Source organism: Athene cunicularia (assembly GCF_003259725.1).
Source record: "Athene cunicularia isolate RWA chromosome 9 unlocalized genomic scaffold, athCun1 chr9_part1, whole genome shotgun sequence".
NCBI classification, from domain to species: Eukaryota; Metazoa; Chordata; class Aves; order Strigiformes; family Strigidae; genus Athene; species Athene cunicularia.
In genome coordinates, this window is record NW_020799110.1 from 23,473,393 (window position 1) to 23,494,050 (window position 20,658).

The 20,658-nt window shown below is 46.3% G+C and overlaps 1 protein-coding gene across 5 annotated transcripts in view; it reads right to left on the bottom strand.

The window, feature by feature from the left end:
* ST6GAL1 (ST6 beta-galactoside alpha-2,6-sialyltransferase 1) overlaps positions 1-19,988 on the bottom strand; it is a 45,404-nt gene extending 25,416 nt beyond the window's left edge. Inside the window, exons 1-2 of one of the 5 annotated variants that reach the window (XM_026854915.1) lie at positions 17,616-17,751; positions 6,494-6,660 (exon numbers count right to left, since the gene is read on the bottom strand). The gene's annotated coding sequence lies outside the window, so the exon portion shown is untranslated. Of the gene's footprint in view, positions 1-6,493; positions 6,661-7,024; positions 7,686-17,247; positions 17,328-17,615; positions 17,752-18,873; positions 19,022-19,189 lie in introns of those variants that run through there. The other 4 variants (XM_026854916.1, XM_026854918.1, XM_026854917.1 and 1 more) reach the window with 4 other exon arrangements.
* Positions 19,989-20,658: the final 670 nt, after the last annotated feature.

The following is a 20,658-nucleotide window of genomic DNA, read 5'->3' on the forward strand; positions in this document are numbered from 1 at the left end:
GTAACTTGGCCACCACCCACAGCAGCAACAGTTCCTGAAATCTGCAGGATATTGCTCTCCCAGTGTCATTAACGGTGGTCCATCTTCCCCGGGTTGTGTAGCGCCAGGGAGGAACGCAGCCAGCAGGCACCCCAGCGCACAGCCTCCACTGGCGGTAGCCCCACGGGCTGAGTGCGCAGGCCTCGCCTGCGGCACCACGGCAGACCAGGGGCACAATGCAGAGTGAGGTGGCTGAGAAAGCGTAATAAAAGCGAGACAACCAGCGAGTCTCAGAACAAATGTGTTTTTCATGAAAGCCAGGTAGCGACTTACAGCATGGAGGAAGAGATCTAGACAGATAATTCCAAGGAAAACATAAGTTACTCCCTAAGGCAGTAAAGGGGGCCCCAGACGGTTTTGTATCTCCTCCATTCAATATTGGCTCTCCTACTGCTTTTAGCACAACATACTTCAGCAGTCTTAGAGCTCTTGTATGCCCTAAAAAAGGTCTAAGCCTCCCAGAGCAATGAAAGATCCTCTCCCCCCCAGACCAGCCAGCACTTCGCTGGAAGAAGGGATGAGATATTGGAGGAGTGATGAGATATAGGAGGAGGACGTTATTGCCAAGAGCTCAATTCCTGAACATGAGCAAGCAGCTCTCTTCCTGTCCACTCAGTGCCACCTGGCCACAAAGACACCAGACTTCCTTCGTGACAGAAACTCCCTCCAAACATAGAAGTTGGGCATCTGTCGTGCCTAGGACAGATGGCTTCAGAAGAGGCCATTCTAAACCACCAATAATTTCCATTACTAGTTACAACACTCCACTCCTCACCCCCACCTGGTTTTCTAAACATAACTGCTAAAAATGGAGCCATTTCCTAGAACATAAGAGCTGGAGGGCCCTGAAGTAAGCAGACATGTAACAGCATTAATTTGCAGTCCATGCCCCAAGAGAAACCTAAGTTTATCTGTACTGCAGTTTTTCTTTTTATAACATCACCAATTAGTTCTGTTTAAATACTGAAGTTCTTTCAGCATTTCACCTTATCAGTCAGCTCTGTCCTCATGTCAGCCATTTCACAGCAATGCCATTCCCAACTTCATCTTCTTCACCAAGTAAATCCTAAAGGGAAGCTCAAAAAAGCACATGTAAAAAACCAGGGGGGTGGGACGGTGTGTTCCTGATGACTTCTGTTGGTGTCCTGCTGCTGTCAGCTTCGATGGCACAATCCTGACCCAAGAGTACATGCCCTCAACTTCAATGCTAATCAAATCTATGCTGCACTACTCTGACTCAGAAAGCCTAATCCCCAAATCCACCCAATTCTTTCAAGTAACATCTCAACAGCCCAGACACAGAAGGCCCAAGTGCTTTGCTGGGGCTTCCCCAACCCTCAAAGGAAACTGCACCCCAGCATCAAACACTTGACATTTGGTTGAAACAAACCTTTACAAACCAGGGAGAAGGTACAGAATGCTACAAAACTTGTCCCTGAGATGAGACTGTGCAGCAGTCTACTATTTACAGTCATCTCTTACAGTAACAGACCTCGATCGACTGCATGGATAAGTACAAGTGCCAAAATCATCCACAACTCAGCAGCAGACAAATTTCTGTACAGACAAGGAACCTGGAAAAATCCAGCTGAGATGTTCCACAGGCATGGTGGTGGCTGCCAGCTGCTTGGGGGTGACTCATGGGATGCCTGGGGGGCAGGGGGGGCTATACAATGTCTAACTGCTTTGGAGCAAGAACAGGGTGTTCATACAGCAGTGATCTCACACACTGTTAACACCCCACATGGTGCTCAAGACTGTGAGGGTAATCTCATGCCACCTCTAGTACATGCCAAATGTATCTGAGACAAGGCCATTTCTTCTTGCTGCTCAACATCTGATGCAAGCTCAAAGTGGAAAACCACTGGGCTTAAAGTTCACTGAACTGTAAACAAGGCTGACTTTTGATCCGGCTCAGATCAAGATTTGGGTTAAAGGTTACTCACTCATTTTATTTAAACAAATCTGCCTACTTTACTCCAGTACACTTTTAAGAGACATGTTTTAAAGTTTTTTATATGCAGATGCCACCATGATCTTGTGGGAGCTGATCCTAGGTGACCCTTCATTTCCACTTTCCTGCCTCTTCTTGACAAAGGGACCCTTAGCAGTGGTGTACCTCACTCTGTTCATCGATCTGCCCCTCCAGCTTCTCAGGATGGGAGCTCAGCTGCTACCACACCATGCTTTAAGCTTGCACGGGCATCTGAAGGTACACAGTCCTGGACATCCTGGAGTCTCCCAACAGGAGACATACAATTTCTTTTACATTCTCTGGCCATTATATCAGTAGCCTCTGCAGCAAAACTGGTAGAGAACCTCAAGCCCTGAATATGCTGGTTTGAGTATCTCGTCTCATGTAGAAGGAGCTGCACACTCCAACATCAAAGAAAAGAAAAACAACTGAGAAGCCTAGCAAAGCCCTCTCACACTATTTTGGGATTATTAATTTGCATTTAATTAGTCGTTTTGTTCTTTTTTTTTTTTATTTTCAAGAATCAGGCCAATTCAGCTAAGGTTCTGCTTCCACTGAAATGTGTATCTCTCTCTCTCTAATATATATGGGACAAATACATATATGTATATACTTATATACCTATTCCCACTTATTTTTGAATTAGGTAATAATGCATTCAGGATACAATAAGAAAATGATATTGCTGAAATAAAAGCTTTGTCATAAGATGTCCAACATGCATATAAGTCAGAGTTGTAGGTTGTACCTTTACAAATCAACTTCTCTGAATTTTTCTTCCTCCTTCTGAAGTTATTAAATATAGAAATCACTAGTTAAAAAAAAAAAAAAGCCTCAGTCTGATGAATATTTCCTGAAATCTGTTAGGAACAATAATTTTCAACTTTTTCTTCAAAGTAAAAATTATAAGACTGTCCCAGTTTTTAGCTCCCTCTCACTCTGAGTTGCATATAAAGTCTTATTTTGTCTGGATGTCCATAACGCTTATCTATAGCCATCTCAAATAGGATGGTGCATCAGTGCTTCAGAAATGAGCATACTTGCAGCTAACCTCCTGTGACCCTTTTTGGGAGGCCTTTACAAGCTGACCAAACATCAGAGCTCTGTCAGAGATCTCGGCAGATTACAGCCCAAAGAGGTGAAAAATGTGTGAGCGCAGGGAAGCCGAGCGGAAATTTCCCACGCGCTGTCGAGAGGCGCCAGCTCCCCTGAACCCTCTGACTTCGCCAGGGCACCGCTGCTGCCAGGAGAGATGAAAGTGCTGGGCTCTGCACCGTCTAATCAAACACTCGCACAGCAGCGCTGGTGGTTAGCGCTTGGCAAAACCACTCTCTGACTGCAGTGGTACTTAAACGATCTATTTTTACGAGACCAAGGATGCACAGCACTGCGTGGAGGAGGGGCTGAGGGCTAGAGATGGATATACATGTTACCCACAGGGAAGCGGGTGCCTTTCTACTGTGTCTGCATCTCCAGGACTCTCCTCTTCCTCCTGGGAAATTCTCCCTTAGGCCCTTCACACTTCACAGCATTGGCACCACACAAGTGGTACCCTAATTTCCGTGTCCTTTCCCCACAATGCAGTGGCAGGCAGCTGCCCTCCTGCCTCAGTGAGGCCTGTATACCCACCTCGAGCTCTTCTCCCACCCTCCACAAACCTTCCTTGTTGGAAATCCTTTCCTTGTTTTTGGGCAGCTTTTCTCCCACCTCTCCTGGATGCCCTGCAAGCAGTGCCTGTTCTGGGCTTGTGTCCTCTGCTCACCGAGATGTTTCAGAGCTGATGCAGGAGTCCCACAGGATGCTTCAAGCATGAGGCAATGCCTGAGATGAGGTCTTCTGCTGTAGCGTACCACAGCATGGATGTCAAGCATGTAACATAGCAGAAGCCTTGAATATCCAGACATAGGCTGATACCAGAGAGGCCACAGAGCCACATGCATCAACAGCCAACTCCTGATAAGAGAAAGCTACCCCAAATCATGCTGGTGAAGCCATCTCTAAAGCACATGAAAAACTACATCAAACAGAAGCAGATGGGCTGGCACCACATTTCTGCATCAAGTACATAGAATTAATTACTCTGTTAATCTTACACAATACGATTACATATGCATCATCCTATTATTAAAGGGAACTGTATTTTAGAACGTGGTCCAAGGTTTTGCTGCATGTGCTCCACTGGTCTGGACACCCACATTGGAGAACCATTGCTAAACCTGGACACAACACACTGGAACACATCCCTGTCCTTCTCTCATCTGCCTCCAATCATCCAGGTCCCTTTTCTTCAACTGGCAGGTTCTGCTCAGCCACAAGCCACTTTCTGAAGAAGGAGGAGTCAGAGGCTCCCACAGAGCTACACAGAACACTGGGGCTTGAAGCAGGGGGTATGCCTATTTTTTGGTTTTACTTCCCTATTTCAGATGTGCCCAAAGGAGGAAAGAGAAAAGGCCCTTTTTGATTTCAGATATTAATGTATTAAACAGTGTAACTGCTGACATGAGGGTTGGGCAGACAGAGATGCAGACCGAATACATCACTTTGCTGGTTTTCAAATATTCAACTCCTCCAACAGCCTTTGCATTTTACAAGCCAGGCCTAACCAGGTTGCCTAGTCTGAAACTGTATTTAGTAACAGAGGATTAGGTTTGGCTGTTCAACAGAAGACTTCTGAGCATTTCAAAACAGGCTAAAGATTTTGTTCTGGCACAAATGGAAAGTAACTCCAGTTCACTGTTACCAGAGTAGGTTAAGAGAAGGAATACCTCTGCACTAAAAGTGAATCTGCTTGAGAGATTGGCTTGGCCTTACATTTTAGCTGTCCTGAAGACTGGCATCCAACGAAAGCCAAAATAATAGTAACCAGTCACTGCTGCATAACTGTACTTTGCCCATGCACACAGAGCTGCCTCGTTTTCCCACGCCTCCCGAGAGAGGATGACTCCCACATCTACATGAAATCCTGCTATCTCACCAGCCCACCTGAGGTAACACCCCAAGAAATGTCTTTTTCCAGTGAGCAGAGAATTCCCATAGAGGAACAAGAAAGAAAAAAGAAAAAAAGTTTTAGAGTGGCAGAGCTCCAAAGCTGACCTGTTTTTTTGATCCTCTATACCCAAATCCCACCCAGCCAGAAGTCATCTCCAGCTTAGTTTCCCTCTTTCCCCATGAAAAGAGCAGGTGGCAAAGATGCCCACGGCAATGTGTCACACTTTCTTTTCCACTCACCTACCTGCAGCAGCACATTAGCATTCCTGCAAACACTCCCCATGCCCCACACCACTAGTCTTGACATCTGTGTCAATTTTGGCTGCTCTCTGCCCTCTTTGGGGATGGAAACCCAGCAGCTCCCAGGCAGGCAGGCTGCTGGAGCTCCACCACCCCAGGCCAAACGTTTCAGTTTGCAATGCTAAAGGTAATACAACACTGGGAGGGAGAATTGTTCCCTGGCCAGAAAGGAAGAAAGGGTGGTGCATTTTCCATATTAAAGATTCAGGTTTTAAGCGGATGAGAGGAGATTAACATGTTTCCAGCAAAGAAGAAAGTGGGGAGCAACATCTGGCATTCTTGATGCCAGCAACTTCAGGATTTAAAGAAGCAGCTATACATTGAAGTTCTTCCAAAACAGGCATAAACCTAACACTTGTATTTGCAGTCACCTCTAAAAATGCCCCCTGTCAAGTTAATTTTCCCACGTGCAAGAGAAAAGGGGGGGTCTCAGCATCACCATCTTCCCCAGTCACTGCAATGGCTCAGGGTGCCCAAGAGTCTTGCTTTGCATGATCAAAACCTTACAGTGTACATTAATTGTGTGCCAAAGGGTAGCAGCATTCATGCAATTATTGGACTAATCAGGCCCAAAGCTGAAGCACAGAGCTCTAGAAATATTCAATATGTGATTGGGATCTTTTGGACTAACTTGTCATCTCAGGAGGCAGCTGCCGAAGGCTTGCAGTACTGTGATAAAGGGCAGGATGCCAGTGGGAAGGAGTGACAGAAAGGAAAAAGCACCAACTATGAAAGTACTTCAGGCATGTTCAGCTGTGAGAGCAGCCAGCTAATTACTCTAACATAGCACTACTGGCAATATCACCGAGCGCTTCTGGGGAAAGCCCTAACCAAAATGAGCCCCAGCACACACCCTATTTATGCAAGTTGGAATAATCACTGGATCTTAGATATGTATCTCTGGAGTATAACTAGTGCATAGCAACATCTACAAGGGCTTCCACAAGAAACAGAATAAATGTTTTGTTTTGCTTTAAAAGATAAATATAGGATAGTTGCAAGGGGAACAGAAGAGAACCCTTCCCGTTTTCTTCACTGTCCTCCCAGCTCTGCATGCAACATGAGACAGTCCCCGTGCAAACAGCAGTGCCTCTGAATGCATGTGGCCCTTATCACACTGACAGCAGCCATGCTCTTGCTGCAGGCACGTAAAATGGAAAAAGGCAAAGAAGAGGAAGAGCTGGGTGTCACCTTCATCTCCAGGCTCCCTCGCTGTCCACAGCAGTTTGTGTCAAACAATTCCAGGCAGAAGCAGATTGCCAGGTAAGATCTGTAGGAGATGCTACCATGGGGAGCACATCCGTGTGCTGCACACTATTCTTCATGCTCCCATCTCCCTTTTAATCAGGTTTTCCAGCCTAGGAAAGAAATTAAGGGGAAGATATTAGACTGCCACATCAGACTGATCAGAAAACACTGGACTAGGGACTACAACCACCAGCTGGGACCACTCAGCAAGTCAGCAATAACACAGAAATGCCCAGAGGCTGCAGATGCTGCTGCACCCACACCATGGGCAAGGGAGTCTTAGGTGAGACAAACAACCAAGACGCCAATACCTTTAAACATAACTAGTACCTGAGTAAAACTGCACAGTGAGCTTTATTTTGAAAGCAAAACCTGATGGTGAAGACCTGCTAGCTGCAGAACTCTCCAGAGTCTAAAACCAGAAGCCCAGGCGAGGTGAGCTGGCAATGCCCACCTCAAGGCAGATGAACTCACCCTCAGCACTGGAGTTCTGTGTCTCTGAAGAGATCTCAGCAATACAGCCTGTATAAACACATGTGGAAAGCCCCTCTTGTGGATCCGTTTCCCACTGAACCATAACAGCAAAACCCACTGCCTGTGTTGATGCAATGGAGCAGTGATGCACTGCACTTATCTGATGACCCTTGCTGAAAACACAAAAGAGCCTTTACAGAGTTTATTTTTCTAACCTCTCCCCTACTTCTAAATGAAACTCCGTGTAACTGCAGCACGTGTCCTAAAATCCTCTTAAGTAAGATACTAATCACAAGACTGTTTAGCAAGTGAGAGCACACGGTCCGCTCAGAAAACACTGCCTCCCGTAATTATCCTGCCCTGGTCAAGTTTCCACTCTATGTGCGTGGCCTGGCATATGTTTCACCCCTAGTCCAGCAGCTCAGCCTTCTGCTATTGGCAGGGAATCCAAGCACTCACATCTTAAGGAGAGGTCCTAATATGCTGATATCCCAAATTACTGCCAGCTTGAACCATCCAAGGACCCTAACCCACTGCAGCATACCACTGCAGGGGAGGGAAAGCAGTGGGGAAAAAGGTAAGCTTAGGCTTTACGAAGTTTGTGTGATAAGGAAAGGGGGGAAGATGGAAAAAAAAGAGAGGTAAAAAGCAAGAAAGGAGGAAGACAGAAAAAAGAGGGGTGCTGCTTGGTCCAAAGTGACACCAGCATGCAATGCCTTACTAAAAGTGCTGGAGGTCCCACCAGCGCCGGCTGGTGCAGGTTCTTGCCAGATGAGAAATAATGAAACTAAAAGTTAGGTCAAAGGGAAGGAAAACAGAAAAGAGCTGGCTGCTAGACTGAAAAATAACATTCTTTGCTTCACCCAGCCAGCAGCAGTACCTCGGCGTAGCTGCACCTTTGAGAGCACCTTACACAGATCGGGGTCAGCCATCATAGCAAGCAATTAGAGCACACCACCCTCGGCGAGGAAATTTGGACAGGCAGACCACAGGGCAGCTGTAATGCGGTACAGGAAGGCTGGTTGAGTAATGGTGAGCCTAAGCCCCAGCCTATTTACATGCCAGGCTAGGAAATCCCCGGCCAGAGAGTGCAAAAGAACAGTGGAATCCCTTTGCTGCAGGCTGGTGCACACCAGGCTTTATGGCCTGCACTAAGGGCACATTAAAGTTAGAGAAACAGGAGAGAAAAGGGATTAGGCAGCCAAGCAAGCCCTGTAGACCAGCTGTCCAGCCATGCAGCACTTCTTCAGGGACATCACTTCTAAAAATGTATGCCAATCCACCTCTGGCTTCCCGCTCCCTGCTTGAGTCTGCCCTTATATGTGACTGAAAAGTGCACCCAGAGATGCCATCAGAGGTGTGCGGCTTCCACTGCAGCAGCACCTGGGGCTGCTGAGGAAGCACAACTGCCAGGCTGAGGCTGAGGGAGCTGCTCAACTGTCTGCCCACTGCCTTCTACTAACAGGGCATGATGCTCAGAAACACTCACAGGCATCTCTGGGAGGTAAGAGGATTGTGGGGACATATGCCCCTCAACACAGCAGGACAGTGAGATTGCCTGCTCAGGAGCACCTCTGGCAGCCCGGTGCCTTACAGATGTGCACAGAGCCCATGCTGGGAGCCAGAACCTGCAGGATGGGCAGCATCCCTTAGCAGAGCTCAAATCCTCACCACTTGTCCTACAAGCCACAGCATGAGAGTGATCAGGCCCCCTTGCTCTCTGGTCAACATGAGTAGTTTGATAAATTCACCAACATGGCATTTCTACAGGGCAAGCATTTGCACCACCAGGAATACTAGGCAGAGAGGTATTGGAAAAGAAGATACCTTGGAAGATGCCAAGGCTAAGTAACAATCCAAAATTACCCCCTCATACACAACAAAAATTATCAATTCTTCTCCTTCCCTCCTCAGACAGAGGATCTGTATGGAAGGATACTGAAGGATGCTGAAGGTCTAGCACTAGCCCAGGTGAGTTTATCTGTCTGAGGCAATTAATTAATACTGTAGTAACATGCAGGCTCTGGTGTGACAGGTATGTGCACGAATAGTAATCACAGACAGTAGGACCAGGAGGCGAGAGGAGGCAGCAAGTCTCCACAGCTGTTCAGCATCCCTCCTGCTGGCAGCTGGCAGAGAGTTATGGCTTATCTTCTTTTCTATGGGTGAGAAATTATTTCTCCTTCCCACCTTATCCAGCTGCAACATAACCAATTGCCTGACAGCTGCTTTTGCAGAGGAAAACATCCTGCTGTCTGTGTTCTTGTAAAAGAAACGGTATTTGCTTATTGCTTAATTATTAATGTTGATTCATCCCAAAATTAGAAATTTTGCCACCACAACTCTTCTACAACGTGATAATCAAACCCCTGCCTGTTAGGTTAATTACACTTAAGCAGAAAATCATTAAATCCCTGCAGAGCAGTGCACACCCAGGAGTGCCCCCCCGGCCGAGTGGCTCAGCACGGGTGCCGGCCCAGCCAGGAGGCACAGCCGCACACAGCCGCAGGGTCTCCGGCGGGGAGCAGGGACACGAACACATGATGCTAGGAGCACAGACAGCTGCACCCTCTGGTCGTGTCAGTCAGACGAGGAGAAGATGTGAGAACAGGAAAGCCTGGATAGGGAAGGTCTATCTGATGCAGAGGAGTGGGACGTGAAGCCCAGACATAGGCTCAGCCAAGAATGGAATGAGAAGCTGAGGAGCTTCAGACCAGGACTGGTCCCTGAAGACAACTGAGGCAAGGATGTGGAGGTGGGCTGGGAACAAGCTTAAAAAGAGTCAGTGGCTGGAGAAAGTACCTGTCTTTTGACCCACTGACAGATCCCATGGTTCCCCAGGTCACTAATGCCAACCAGCCAAAAATTTCTCTCCACACAACCTTCCCCCCCACCCTCGTCCCACCAATAAGGCACAAAGACCAGATAAAGTGCCATGAGAGAGACAAATCAAAGCTGCCAGAGAGAAGTGATTCCTACCTTGCTTCTGTTAGAGCTGCAACGAAACCAAACATCTTAAAATAAACTTTTCGCATCCCTTATTGCCAGACCCTTGCTGAAGTCTGACACATGATCAAGTCTGCACATGGGATGAGTTCTCAGCACCAGAACTGGATTTCATGGACATCAGAAATTATTAAGAGGAGTGGAGCCCTGGCAGCCTCCCAGAAGAGCACCCTGAATTGGCTGGGTACCCTGTGTGTGCCTCAGGTCTCCATCTATACAGAGATGCCTTCCAATAAACGCATTGCAAACTGCAGATGCTCAGACATTTATGAGGAGCACCACAGAGCATACTGGAGAACTTCTGTTTCTGTCCTGGGGGCAGGGTTTCAGTGCACAAGTAAAGCACCATCACAGAGCAGCAAAAAGAAAGAAAGAAGGAAAAAAAGGAACCACAAATACACATCCGTTTTGCACAATGAGCAAGGCTGCATCAAGCCAAGAAGCTGGGAAACCACGCAATCAGAGCCTGTAGCACACACACAAGTCAAATTTGGGCTGTATAAACACTATGCTGCCTTCTGAGAGGCTAGCTTTCCAACCCTTTCCTCCTGCTACTGAGGCCTAGGTTGACAGCTTAGCAATTCTACAAGGACCCAGTAATACTTGATAAACCTGCCATTACTAAAATGTAAACTGTTGCATTTATAGATGAATTTTTGACATGGCTGATGCTACTAGAATATCACCTCTGCTACAAAATGGAACCTTCTTATAAATAAATAAAAAAAATCAAAACCACAAACATAGTCTGAGCTAAAGAAATTCCATGAGTTGCATTCATTTTCATAGGATGTAGCTTTGCTTGGTTTTGACACCTTCATCTTAAGAAGCTATCATTCACCCTTACTCAATTCAATTGCTTCACAATACTGCAGGAGAAAGGCTGAAGCTAGAAGAGCAGAAGGCAGCAGCTTCCAGGGGAAATACAAGTCCTTACACTTTCATTGAAGACCCATTCCCCTTTATTAAAGCAAATTCTAGGACGTCTATGGCCACTTCAGACAGCTGCAATTAATTCTTGTTACACACATAAGGTGGGTAGCTTGTGCTTAGGCAGAAGAATAGATCACCATCTCAGAGCAACAGGTCTTTGCAAACACTGGACAAATTCAATGGTACCACAGAAGACACAGAAAGCCAAACTGCAGAAACCCTTCTGCAGAAGAGGGGCTCAGTGGCCAAGAAAGCAGAGAGCAGTGAAGACATCAGTGCCTTTGGCAGGGATTTGCTGCTGCCAGACCTCAACCTCTGCTACCCAGGAACAGGGTTACAGCCCTCAAGGGCAGGAATTGAAAATCTGGTTACTGATTGCTATCTTGGCCATATGCCTGGAGAAACGAACACCCAAGTTGTGACATTATCAGAATATGTTAGTGAAGAAATCCCCTGGTATTGCACAGCCTTCCATGAACAGAGCTAGAAACCTGTCTGTTGAAAGGCAAGTTCAAGCAGGACATTGTTTCCCACACCTCACCAGGACACAGTGCAGGAACAGAAACAGCCAAGCCATCCAACAGCCACGGTTCAAGCAGGAGTCACACCATGGCCGTGAAGAAAGATTACTTGTGCAAATTATGACCAATCCAATCTCTCTCACCCAGGCAATACCCCAGCAGGATCCTTTTTTCACACCTACCAGCTTCACAGAAGTTTCTCACCACTTTCTGCAGACAAAGTACTGCAAGCAGAAACAACATTTCCATTTCAAACCCATCTTGCTAGAGATAAACTCAGTTTCACTGATCCTACTCCCCAAGCCAGAGCTGAAAAACTGCTTGTTTTCCATGAGCAACACCAAAGGAGTCTCTCCCCAGGCTTTTCTTAAGGGGGTAGTTTTTGCAGTGTATCTGCTCTGAACCAGTACACCTATTTTTTGACAGAAATCCACACCTAATAGTCTCCTGGTAATGGGCTATAAAAAAATTAATTAATACTGATAACACCAACAGCTAAATTCAATTTGGGGAAAAATAAGAACTGTAACTACAGAGAGGCAGAATGTATCTGGACACTGGGAGGGGGTTTGGTTTTTTTTTCTTTTCAGTGCTGGAGTTTGTTTTCATGAAACCTAAGAGAAAGCAAGCAAAGGATGTGTGGGGCTTCAAAGATGCCCAAGGACCAGAAAGACCCAAAGTCTTCTAGGAGATGGCTGCTTAGGAACAAGCCCTGTTACTATCTGGCAGGAGCTGAGAGGGGATAGAAGGAGCAATGCTGGCAAGGGGAGAAGGTTTCTTCGAGCGTGTGGTTAGCGAGGCGTTTGGCCAGTGGGAAAGGGTGTGCAGATTGGGTATTCGGGGCATGCCTGCAAGGTAAAGAAACACTTTAAAACAACTGCAAGATTGTGACACACAACATTAGAACATGCAGTAGCCAGTGGGGCAATCTCAGATGGGGAGAAGCAGGATGTGATGACCTTCTTGCCCAGACTGAGGTTTTCACTTTAGAAAAGCAGCCAGCAACAGAAAAAGCTAACCACAAAAACCCCATCACCAGTACAGCCTGCAGTTACTGAAATCCTGGCAGGTGAGCTTAAGGCAGAAGTGGTGGGCCTAGCTCTCCAAAAGTCATTGTCACCATCTTGCAGCCCCAGGGTGCCAGCTGGCCGAGAACAGCGCGTGTTGGGGCTGCGTGCTCAGGGGACGCAAGGGGATGGCAACATGCTCACAGCTGCTCCCTCCACTTACTGGGAGCCCTGTGTAGCGTTTAATCACACTCTAGGTTTATTTTTGTCCAGATTAGGGAGTTACAGCAACCAGGAGAGATCCATACGGATGGAAGCTGGGCGGAAAGACCTGAGACCTCCTGACAGCAGTGATTGGTTTTATCAGGACAGCCGCCGATCAGACCATCGCTGAGGTGCTGAGAAGGCGGAATTTGAGCGCTGCCCAGTAAGGGCTCTGACAGATGAGTGATCTAAGATTTGGCTTAAAACCCTGCTGATGGTGGAGCTGAGCCATGACGAGAAGCAGCTGTGACAGAGCCACTCCTTTCCTGTCCCTGCCACCTCAGACAGCCACTTCACCGCCACACCGCCCTGCTTTGGTGCACACGTGGCAGGACGTGACGTTCACACTCAACAACACCGCACAGATGTGAACCATTGGCACCAGCGAGATGACGTTTAGGCACAAAACCAAGCATCTGAAATATTACCTTCAGGGTTTTACTTGTCTTCGCAAAGCCTAAAATCTTAGTTTGGAGATTGTGAATGAGTATCAGGGATGAAAAAGGCATTTCTGCAATACTTCAAAAAAAGTCAGGCTTCCGGAGTGTTCTCTGCATGGTGACAGATGGGAAAAAGTCAAGCCAAATTAATGGCAGACATGAATTTTAAAAGTATGAGTTAATATGTATTAATCACCTTAGTGCACTCTCACATCTGTAGCTACGGTAAGCTTAAATTTCCTTCCTTTCCATTCACTTCCAGCATTAACTAAATTAAATTTAATTAAGTGTCCATGCTGAAATTTAACACCATTTCTGACATCAAAATTTACAACTAATTCTTAATTAACATTTCTCAATTTTTCTCCTTATATTGCAAGTATATGATCATTTATCCATCTAAACAATCCATGAATGTTAATATTTATCTCCTAGTAACTAGGAAAACTTCTCAACCTTAGAACTTGTAGTTCACTGAAATGTATGGGTGTTGTCCAGCTGAAAAAGGAGTGTTTTGCAAAGTGATTTACAAACTGATAAGAAGTTTCCATAATTGAGAGCAGAAAGGCAGAAGGGAGCTATGCCACACAGAAGTGAGCTACACCACACTTGAACATTAACTTGATTTTTACCTCAGGTGCAGACTTGAAGGAGTTCCCCTTGATTTTTCAAAATGGACTTCTAACCACTTTCAAAATTTCTGAGCCACATCCACAGGACCTAAAATAGTGCTAGTCCACACCCACGCTACATTATAAACGAATAAAATAGAAGACAGCAAGTAGTGACTGCTCTGGAAAGTAGCAGATAAATCTAAAGAAAATGAGATTCCTTCCATGCAGCTCTCCCATCCCTCTGCAGTTTTCAGATCCCTTTGTTTAAAAGCAGGCAGCTTGTTTTAAAGCATGTCCGCTTGGCATCATGCAACACAGCAACGGTCCATGCGCACAACACACAGGCCACTGCTGAGTGCCAAGTCTCCATCACCTTTTCAGACTCCTCAGTCCATAGGTGAGCTGCTCATTTTGCCAGATTCAAGACAGCTGTTCTTTAAACACACATTAAATTAAATTTGAAGAGCCTGAAAATGCAATGATCCCTCAGTGCCCACTTCATATCATGAGCAGAAAGCTCGACTAACTCATCACACAAGTCATCCTAAATTAAAGTGTCCTTTCAGCATTGTTCTTCCTTCTTTTCCAGATGGGCACTCTCACATCTCTCAAAATACCCTTTCATTTGACTGGCACAAGCAACATTTATTTCTATTGATGCCATTTTTGCCTTTGGGAATCCCTCTGCCTCCAATACTAAAACACATCCTTGGGATAATTTCCTGCATCTCTGATCCCAATTCCTCCAGCCTGAATCCCATCTCTGTTCCACTAAAACCTGCCCCTGCAGCATTTGTTGAAGGTAACTCATAGCACGTCACTTACTGGAGAGGAGAATCCTCTCCATGATGTGTTTCATTCAGAAAGGTAGGTGCAAGGCAGCTTCCTAAGCAGAGTTACAGACTCCGCAAAATACATGCTATCGTGCTCTGGAAGGAATTTGTAAAGGCACAACTGGGCGCTCTTTTATGATCTTCCCAGGAAAGCTCCACTCCTTCCTGGACATAAGCATTTGAGAAAAGTGAATTTCAAGATTGCAAGAGGAAGTGTTAATAGGAAATGAACTTCAAATTCACAGACACAAGTATCTGGATGAGAGCAAAATCTATCCATCACCTTCTAGACTCTCATAAAACATATAAAGGATTTCAGTCAGACTCGCCTGTGAAAAATCAGTAGAGAGGAGCCAGAACACGTTTCTATCCCTGCTCCATTTCTGCTAATGGATCTCATTTATAAAGTGCCCAACTCCCCAACAATTCTTTACACTGAATTTCTGCTCGAGAAATAAGAACAAACAAAACAAAACAAAAATCCCATAGTTTGATCCCAACAATTACAATCTTGTAAATCCAAATCTCTAATTTCCTGAAGACCCCTTGCAAGCGCAAAGGATGGCAGGATTACAGTTGGGTGATAGAGACAATCAAGCAGTAACGCGGTGATTACCCATCCCTGGGCCAAAGTAAAATCTTTAAATTATGCAGAACTATACCTTGGGGGAAGGAGAAAAAGAAACCAAAACCCAACCAAATAAATACACATAACATCCCAATTTAGCTAATAAAGGATCACGCTCAAATTTTCAGTCTTGCTAGGCAATGCAACTCATAGCATGAAGGTATCTTCTCTGAGCCATCAGAGAAGATTTTTATTTATTTATTTGTTTAAAATATGAACAAATGGCTTTCGAGATGCTCTGTGCTTGAGCCGCTCTGTTCAGAAGGCACAGGGAGTTCTACACTACCCCTCCACTCAGCGTTTCCTGAGGATTCTGTCTTACAAACAAATGTAGAAAAAACAAAAACTCATTACTCTGGTATTGTGAGTTGAATGTTATTTCAAGATAAAAAGCAGCTCCTTGAGATTAGTCATCTGCAGGGGGAAGCCATGACCGCAGATCTTTTAGTCCCCAGGAGATCCATTTTAGAAAGTAGCTATCATTGTTGCAAGATTGCCGTGGCAATTTCTACTTTCATCCTATTGAGTGTCAACACACTCTCCCCACAGACTAGGGACTCTGCTGGCACACACAGGGTATTTGCAGAAAATCCAGTGAAGGCAGTCAGGCTGGTTTGAACCTCTCTTGATTTTCTAATCAGCGAATGCTGAATGACAAAAGATTGAAAGGGCAAGCCAGAATGCATATAAAAAAAAAAAAAATCACTGCTGTCAACAACTTCTATTTTTCTGTGAAATTTTACAGTTGAAAATGCAGACTGCTTCATCCCTCATAAGCAGGAGTAGATGCAGTATTTATGAGGGGAGCGGTAGCTTGCTTCCAGTTTCTCTCATCCCCGGGAATCCCAGGCACAAGCCCGGGCTCCATGACAAACATGCCTGCCAGTATCACCGGAGCTGCTGAACCAAGATGGAATGCAACGTACAGACAGACTGCCATCCTGTGCTGGACGCCTTTAGGTTTTCCGCTTCCTCTGGCAGCACAGAGGTATGTACCAGCAAGCAGCTTTGCTCAGTTTATTCTCCTTAGCTGCCAGTTCCCGAAGGAAACACACATCAGGAGCACACAGAAATGTTAGCACAGTCTGTCAGAGCTCTCTTCTACCAGTACAGACAGACCGTTCCCAGGCAAAGGCATCTGGGGCGCAGGAGTAAATGTGAAAAAGCAGAAGCCTTCCTGTCTGTCCTTCAGCATCCTGTTGGTAAAAGGGGTGGTGGGGTATTCTGTGGAACGTTTCTATCTTAAAGAACTCACATACAGACCTTTTTTTAGCTATTAGAAGAATAAGCAAGATGCTGTGCTGCAGCCTTCTGTGTAACCCTTGCTTCAGAACAGGGGTTGTGGTAACTTGTGAGCAACAGATCATGAGCAAGTATTTAAGATCATCTGACAACTTGCTGGCAGAGCTGTACGTTCAGAGACACCCCAAGCCAATCACCCAAGGCAGAAATTCAGCAGGGAGCTTCCAAACACTGCTGAGGGACCAGCAAACCTGAGCTAAGCAAAGGCACAGCTTGGGACCTGATGAGACAAAAAAATGGAGGACAGACCTCCTATGTTGCACAGAGATGCTCAGTCACACAGCCCTGTTATTAGTTTCACACGAGTTCCTTGTAGCTCATAGGAGCAAATTAGATTTCATACTCAAGATCTGTAAGTGAACATGCTGCCATACACACTCCACTTGAAAGGACCTGTACCAACCCCAGCACCAGTGAACATACCCAGAAGCACACATGCAGTCTACTGGTACATGTTGGGAGGCACATGCACACTAGTACATGCACTTCTCGTTGCTTTCCAGCATCCTTCAAACTAAGGGATCTATCTTGCAGAGCTGGAATCATAACAACAGGTAGGAATGGGCTTAAGTGATGCCTTAAAACAGTTAAGTCACAGCTTCACAGTCCCAATTCTGGACACTCCTTTTTATCATCATTCACCTTGTTACTCCAGAAATCAGAAGGAAAACTCACCTGCAAGTGGAACAAGCAGGCATGCGTTCACATTGGTACCACCCGTGAACCTCAGGGAGGGATTTTATGGGGGAAACTTTAGGTTCACATCTCACCAAAGGCTGAACTGCAGTGCACATTTCAGAAACGCAGCAAAGCTTGATTTTTACCTACAAGCAAGTGGCTCAAGTATTTACATTTTTTTCAAGGTTTTTAACCACACAAGTGATTAGAGCATCTTATGACAGTGATTCCTGACGGCTAAACATCTAAGAGCACTTTATACTGAAAGCATCCCATTTCATCTTCTAGTTTTTTAATCAGGACAATTATCATTAAAAGAACATTCAAAGTAACCACTTATATTTCACACTTCATAGACAAGTTACCAGTCAAGCAGCACAGACTTCAGCACCTCTGAAGTCACTAGGAATTTTAGTCAATCTCCACGTAAGCTCAATGAAAATGTTCTCCAAACAAAGATCTCCAGCAGTCAGGCCACCTTACATGCAGAAACCAAGCCCATCCTCAGTGAAGCAGTTACAGTGAAAGTTATAATATGTAGGTCAGCAATCTAAGAAGGGCTATGGCTAAGTCAAAGTATCACGTTGATTCATAAGGCTCTTTGATTGCTAGAATCAATAGCAGAATTGTGATCTACATCACTCTAGCAAAATCCAAGGGCTATGGAACAGGTTCGTGCATTTTGCAAAAGATCATCAAAGTGACTGTCAGACCTTTTACAGAGATCTTTATGAACGTCAAAAATGGAAAAATTACATTTTCACCGAGGATTTGTGCGCACCGCTGAGCCTCTCCTGCAGAAAGGGAGGAGGACCATGACTCTACTGTATCATTTCTGTCCTTTCAAAAGCTGACAATCCAGCAGACCACACAATTCACGAGAAGCACAGGAGGTGCAAGAACTTGAGTTCAAACACCTCCTCTATGCCAGCCAGCCTAACAGCAAAGGACAAGACAACCTGACATGGATTTTGGCCAGCACTCATCCTTTCCCTCCTCCAGCCTGGAGAAACACAGAATCAAGGAGAGACATGTGCTTCCCAAGTGTCCGTGGTTAAGATGCCTTTGTGGGCAGTGTCATGCATGCACCATGTTCGGCAAAGGGCTGCCCTTCAGCGGGACATCTATCCTCTGACAGAGGCAGGCAGGGAAATAAGCCTCTGAATATACAGTAATCTGCTTCTGCAGCTGAGTTTCTCTTGCACCACAGTCTCAAGGACAGAGTTAAACATATGAAAGATTACCGGCTGCATCTGCCTCACCATCATTAGACCACCCCTGGTCATCTCATACTGGCACCTCTAATTCCTCCCATGCACTTCCAGCTCCTGCAAGTGAGGATTCTACCAGCAATTGCTTCAAATCAAGATTTAAGTAACTGTCTATTTTGTCCCTAGAAAACTAAGTCTCAGTGAATGACGACGTACCTCCATTTCCACAGTTTGGTTTTAACCAAGTTACAGAGTATTTGCAAACAAACAGTAGTTACCAGAGCAAGCAGCCTGCTTATCAAAACCTCATCAACAAATATTTGTTTGCACAGGAACTGGGTAGAGATAATCATGTTTTCCTCCCGTTTTCTGAAATTTAACCTCCCATTTGCTGTCAGCAAAAGATGCATACATGCCCAGCTGAGCACAGCAGCACCACTGATAATGTGGGAGCTTGCTGCACAGAGCGTCCATCCCCATTTTCAGGCCAGCCACCACTTTTGCCAGAGGCACACATTTAGGCAGAGAATCCCATGATATACTGCATATGAATGCAGCCCAAATTAAAGCTCCTTCTGCAGTACTTTGCCTACCTAAGGGACGCAACGATAAAATGAAGGAAAGCAAGCCAATGGATAGCTTTATCTGGAGCCAAGCTGCAGCCCCACGAGGCTGCCCCATCCGCAGCACCCGCGGTGGCTGTGCCGGAGCTCCCTGAGCATACACACCTTGGCATTGCGGAGCTGCTCGTCTCTGCAGCACCATCACCTCCTGCAGCAGCAAACCAATTATTAGCTAAACCAGAAGAAAACAGATGATTTGTCTAGACTCAGCACCTGCATCACCTCCAAAGCAGCAGCTTATGCCGAGGCAAGGAAGTTGGCTGCCCAGAGCAGAGGAGACCTGGAGAAAGGCTGCCTGCCCGCGGAGGTCCCCGTGCCTGCTGACTCCAGCCCCCGAGCCCTCACCCTCCAACAGCAAAAGCTGCAGCTAACAGGGAAAGTTTGCCTCATTAGAGGCTCTTGGCCTCTGTCCCAGGGGCCTTCTGGGGAAGATTCTTCATGGGAATATTCTTCCTCCTGGGGAACATTCAGCATCACTCATGTCTATACAAACTCCACAGTTACTCAAAGCTTCACTTAAACCTTCCCTGACATGGTGACCCAGCCAAAAGAGCACAGTTATGAAGTGCAAGGGATGTGTGCCTGGACCCCAGCAGATGAGGACAACTCCCCAGGTCCCATGACTAAGTCCAATAACCAGGTTTTGCAGCAAAAGCTGAGGACAGAAAACCATCCCCTTCTCCCTGGTAACACATTTCAGGTAAGCCTGCCCCATGCTGCTAGGGTCTCCTTCCACTGACTCCCCTGCAAGAGCAGGAGGATGACACAGGCGTGCATCACAGTGCTCCCAGATATTTAAAGTTATGCCAGCTCAGGAAAATTATTCCAGTCCTTTGTATAAAGAGAGTTATAAAATCCCTTTAGGTTAGCTACCAGCCTTTCAGGCAAGCGCAGCCGGGTGAGCATGCCACTGAGGAAGGAGTCGCACACTGTGAGTTAGATTTATTCCTCACACATTAATAGGCAGCTCTGGTTTCTCACTCCCTCACAGCCAAGAAAATCTCCTGCTACATCCAGCTGCCCTGTGATGGCACCTTTTCCCGCTCAGATATTTTTGTTTTGACACTGTCAGTGATGAGATCCAGTTGCAGCAAGGGGTTACGGAAACAGCAGCAGTTTCCATTCCTTCACCTTCCCGGGTCCCCTTCTACTGCCCCGATTTGTCACAGCAACTGAGATTTGCCCCGAGAGAAAACACTAGCGCGTGGCAACACAGGAAACACAATAAATATGATTTTTCCTCTCTGCAGACTGATTTGCTGTAAGCTGTTAAAAACGAATCTAGCTACTCCTAAAATGATTTACAGCGTAGATCCCTTGCTACAACTCGGGGGTCTGCGCGGACTGACCACGCCAGCACGGGTCAGCTAAATTCAGAGAAGCAGGAATACGAGGCGAAGGGGCTCGAGGTACAGGGTGCGTTTTCCGTTGCCGTTATCTGCCTCGTCCCCCAGCCCGACCTCCCTCGGTGCCGGCCCCGGCGGGTTCCGCGGCCGGAGCGGGGGGGCGGCTGGGTTTTCCGAGGGCAAAGCCCCGCCGAGCAGCGCCGGGACCGGGGCCCCGCCGGGATGGCC